Below are 5,857 nucleotides of genomic sequence, written 5' to 3' on the forward strand. Positions count from 1 at the left end.
AGCCAACCCTTTGACACATCACCTCACGCCCAAGTTTGTCCTTAAGGTGTAATGCCAACACATCAGCGTCCAGAGCCGGGTGAAACCTCGTGGGGAACACACTCACCAGCTTGGTCCGGACAGTTTTGATGTCTCCAGAAGCGCCGGCCGCTTTCTTACTTCGTTTAAATGACGCAGACTGCGAGGTTGTTAATAAAGCAGCATTTTGAGGTCGCCGGTTCCTCTTGACCACCTGTGACCACTTTGGAGAGCGCGTAGCACCTCCAGGGCTCGCCGCTGTTAGCTCCAGCTCGGCGTCCAGAGTTGGCGCCGTCGTTCCAGCTGCGGTAGATGCTTCTGCTGTACCGCCCACTGCGGCCGCCGTCAGTGGTTCTCCTCGTGCTGCTCCGGAAAGCGGCCTGGCGATGGAAGCAGGTCCTCTCTCCGTACCTCCACTGTTGCAGAGAGGCAAGACCGCGGATCCTCCAGAGTCCCGGCACTCCAGCGCGTTCACCCGCCGATCCACATTAGCTGTCACAGCGCGTAGACTGTCGCTGACGTCTGCTTGTAGCTGCATAGCTTGCTTAATCGCGCAGACCTCGGTCTGCATCCTCTCCAGTTTACCGAGGAGGCTGGAGATGTCCAGGCTCGAGAAAGTCACCGGAGGTAGATCATCCAGATAGTGTGACACAAATCTGGGAATGTTGTCCCCACACTCATTCAGCACCTTGAGGCAGCTTTTGATATTGTTCACGTCTTTCTGCGAGCCTTTATGCGATACACACCGCTGGGTGGTTGGACAAAGTTCAAACAAAAGTTTCTTTGAGGCCTCAATCCACTCGGAGTCAAAGTAGTTCACAGCCAACACGACAATTTCATCTTGAGTCATCGTCTTGATTTTTATGGCCAAGAAGTTAAGTAATTCATCCTCCACCACGGTTTTTCCTTCAACAGTCTTATAAACCTCAGGTTTAATTCTAGACCGTTTGAAATCAGGAGCAGTTGCACCGCAATACGTGGCATCCGCCATCTTCACCGCCATCTTCACCAAGACTTCAATCAAATGAGGAAATCTGAATCAACTACAGAAAACTAAATAAAAACCTGCAAATATTTCTAAAGCTTCAAAACATATTTAATAAAACATGTAGACGGTATTTCAAATGCTATTTGCAGATATAAACACACTCAAAATATTTGAGTTTACATTTATTTGGAGCTTAATGCAGCTAATGTAATGCTACACTTGTCATCTTAGCTCTGGACTTTTGGGCGAGCTGCTTCACTTCTAGGACTCTAGTTTTCTCACTGCTCTATAACTCTGCAGCAGATCTGTACCAACTAGGGCTGGGTTGAAAAAAATGTATCTATTTGAATCGATTTAAGCTTAATAGGTCAATAATCAATTCACAAAAGATATAAATCGACTTAGCACAGAAAGCTAAAGTCCGCTAGCTTGATGCTAACGTTCCATAGAAATTCCAATAGGACGGCTAATGCTAACATTCAGCCAACCAAAAAAATACATTACTGACTAAATGACCATCCTTATGTACTCACAGTCATTCATTTCTCAAAGTCTTTTAGGGAAATATTTGTTAAAGTAACTATTTGTGGTCTAAAAAAGTGTTTTTTTCCTCATAGTGTTGTTTTCTTCTTGAATTAGGTGCACTTTTGTAGCGCGATCGCCACCTAGTGGCCAAACTGAAACGCCCTCCAGGAGAAGCAGAACAATGTTAATGTTAATGAACCGAACATTTTTGTTAGAACTTCTCCTTTTGAGAAACCGTGTAACACTGTATGCTATTAACAATCTCATTATTTCATTAATACATTTTACAATATGTGAACTGGATCAGATTAATATAAATATAAATTAATATAAATGCATTCAAATTACAAAGTATATTTTTAATGTATTTCTAAACAAATGTATATAAATGAGTAAACTTAAAATTGAATTGAATTGAGGAATCGAAAAAAAAAAATTGGAATCGAATCAATTCGGGCTCTTGTGTATCAAATCGAATTGTTTCTGGAAATCATAACCGATACCCAGCCCTGGTACCGACACACAGCCTCTCTGTCTGCACGGTCAACGTTTCAAAATCCATTCTTTGAACCGAACTACGTGATCACGGCGCGGAATATGAAAGAAGCCTTGGATGAGCGGTTCATTCCCAGTGTAAATTCGTAATCCGTGCCCCCCTCACTGCGTTTGGTTTGAAGAGCGCCGATCATGAAACGTTCACTATGCACACAGAGATTTCTGTAGACACGGATCTGCTGCAGATCTTCTGCTTTAATGACAGCAGCACACGATTCATTTAAACCCAGAAAACTGCAGAAACAGAGCGCCGATGTTAGCTTAGCTAGACAAAGCTCTCTGTTCGGCGAGATCAAACTCAGTCACAACTAGGGCTGTAACGAGTATCCGGGTGCTCGGGTATTCGCGATTTGCTCCCGAAAATTAGAGTACGGATATTCACGACGTCCAAGATCGCTGATTCGCGATCTTTATAAATGTAGTGCATTTTGGTAAAATATGATCATAATATCATCTGTGGACGATGTATTTTTGCTCTGAAATGCAGATTAATGTAGGATTTTAAGTTTACGAACTAAATCAAAGCCGAAAGAGCCGCGGTACCGCCACCAGAAGTAAACACATCTTTGTGACGGTGAAGCTTCTGGTTTTCAAAGTAAAACTAGCGAGAGCTTTTTTCCGTTCAAAAACTGAGACTGAAGTTCCGCTCACAGACATAACTTCTGAAAAAATGAATTAGCTTTAACATTGGAGCTTTAGCCCCAGTGTTTACATTCTTTTGGTTATGATAACTCTTCAACATTTGACGCAATTAACGAAACTCCAGTTTATTCTGAAGAAACAGCCTCGCGCTGCTGAAAGGTGGATGTAATCAACGTGAATCAGCTCAGCCTCAGTAAAATGCGTACATATGCCACGATTTTGGAAATACCGTGTATAATATACGCCAAAACCGGTTTTTGCGTGCATATAATACGCGCGGTCCTAAACGTGTTAAAACGTGTTTCCCACGTTTGACTCGTCCCCTGGTGAAGGCGTGAGCATCACAGACAGCCCCACAAACGAACAATTTGCTTTTCTAACCCTAACCATAACCGTAATCCTAACCTTAACCAGGAATGACGTCATTTAGAAAAGAGCCGGAGGATTTCTGGTCACGTGATCAAAACGAAACCTAAAAAGCCGTGTATATTGTACGCCGGCGCAACCCATTCTCTACCATTGCGTATCATATGCACGCAAAACCGTGTTTGGCGTATATTATACACGCTATTTCAGAGTGCAAAGTCGTGGAATATGTACGCATTTTACTGAAAGTGTGTTGATCAGCTGATTCTACTGCGAAAAAAAAAAAAAAATCCAACGGGCTCAGCATCAATATGTGATGCTTAGAACGTAAAATGTTAAAGAACTTTAAGGATAGAAAACTGTGGAGAACATTTTCAGGTTTTGCTGTTAAATGATCCAAAACAGCAGAGATTTTATCATTTTATGTTGTTTTACTGCTGAACCTGAAGATTGACAGATTGACAAAAATTCTTTTTATCTGAATCTGTTTTTTTAAATCAGTTTTGTTGATTCTGATCTCCTGTTCTAAATAAAGGTATAAATGATGATTAAACACAAATAATGTCGATTGTCATCCATACACAGAGCACTAAACATTAAAATAAAAAGTAAGAATCGTGGTTCGATTCGTGAATTGTTGAGCTTGATTTGTGAATCGAATCGGATCGCCACCTAAGCAACGATCCACAGTCCTAGTCACAACATGCTTCGTCTTCAGGTGTTCATTCATGCATCGTCATAGCGATCTCATGGAAAACAAGTTCTGACTTGTGTCCAATGTTCTGACATTGGACACATAGCTAAACCTTCATGAATCATGCAGCTTTTCTCCTTCATTTGTTTTTGGCATTAAAAACAGACTTTAATCAGATGAGGTTGGCAATCTGGATCAACAGGAAAAAACTAAATATAAGCCTCCGATTATTGATTAAAGCTTCAAAACATATATTTGATCAAATATATAATAAGGTTTTCAAAACATATAAACACAGAAGTAAAACATTAAAGATGCACCAAAGTGAACATTTTTGGCCAACGTCAAATAACAACCAAATCTCAATGACGACGTTGAGTTTTTCGTTATTTTATTAAGCGTTGCAGTAATAGACTAGAATAAATTGAACAGAATATTTTCAAATAAAACATTTATTTTATATTTTATCATTCAAGCCTTTCCAGTAAGTGTACCAGTGCGTTTCATGAGGCTAGGCCTTTAAACTAAACATTGATTCTAGCAGATTATTATTAGCATTTAGTGTGTACATGTAACACACACATGTCAAAGTCAAGAACAAAAAACTAACAATTTGTGATCAATATATAGCCACCAATTTAAATTTGTGTACTTTTGTTTTTAGAAACATTTTCATTTTTTAGAATCGTTTTGGTTTGTGGAATTTTGTTTTGATTTCTAAAACTTGAAGTTTCTTATTATTTGATTTTAGTTTTTTAATTTTTGTTGAGATCTTAAGAAAATTTTGCGTTGATGAATTTGTTGATGTGATTTAACCTTCAGGGCCACCGTAGTTAACCCTAAAACACCAATAATGTTGCAGTGAATAAATGTCTTTTTGTCTTGCCATAATTCTTCCACTGTTCACACGATTGTTGCGAATCAGTTGATTCTGTCGCAGAAAAAGCTGCTTCTCTTTTTGTTTTGCTCCGACATACAACATATTACTAACGTGGACGCTCATGACAGCGCTGCGGCACGAAGCGGCTTTTTCTGCAGCAGTGTCCCACAATAATCTTGGATTACACCAGTGCTTCTCAATTCTTTCCTCTTACGCCCCTATGAAGAACTTACCCTTTCACACCCCCCTATGTGCAGAGACGTCCAAGATCGCTGATTCGCGATCTTTATAAATGTTGTAAATTGTAGTAAAATATGATCATAATATCATCTTTATAAATATAGTAGAGTGTAGAATAATATTATCAAAATATTGTCTGAGGATGATGTATTTTTGCTCTGAAATGCAGATTAATGTTTTAGTTTAAGTTTAGGAACTAAAACGCAGCCGAAAGAGCAGCGTTACCAACACCAGAAGTAAACACATCTTCGTGACGATGAAGCTTCCGGATTTCAAAGTAAAACTAGCGAGAGTTTTTTTCTGTTCAGAAACTGAGACTGAAGTTCCGCTCACAGACATAACTTCTGAAAAAGTGAATTAGCTTTAACATCTGAGCTTTAGCTCCAGTGTTTACATTCTTTTGGTTATGATAACTCTTCAACATTTGATGTAATTAAGGAAACTCCATCTTATTCTGAAGAAACAGCCTCGCGCTGCTGAAAGGTGGATATAATCAACATGAATCCACTGATTCTGACGTGGAAAAAAAATACTTTTTTCATACGGGCTCTGCACCAATATGTGATGCTTGGAACGTAAAATATTAAAGAACTTTGAGGATAGAAAACTGTGGAGAACATTTTGAGGTTTTGTTGTTAAATTATCTATAACAGCAATGATTTTTATCCCTTTGATGTTGTTTAGGTTACTGCTAAACATGATCAAAGGTTGACAAAAAAAAAAAAGAAAGAAAATTTTTAAATGACAAACAAAAGATACAACACAGAGACAAACACATAACAATAAACATTATATTAAAAAGTAAGAATCATGGTTTGATTCATGAATCGTTGAGCTTGATTTGTGAATCAAATCGGATCTCCACCTAAGTGATGATCCACAGTCCTAATCTATAGAGTGGAGCTGAAGCTCAGAGTCACACTGACCTTCTGACATGTGAGAGCTGGCC

This window comes from Oryzias melastigma, unplaced genomic scaffold (assembly GCF_002922805.2).
Source record: "Oryzias melastigma strain HK-1 unplaced genomic scaffold, ASM292280v2 sc00316, whole genome shotgun sequence".
NCBI classification, from domain to species: domain Eukaryota; kingdom Metazoa; phylum Chordata; class Actinopteri; order Beloniformes; family Adrianichthyidae; genus Oryzias; species Oryzias melastigma.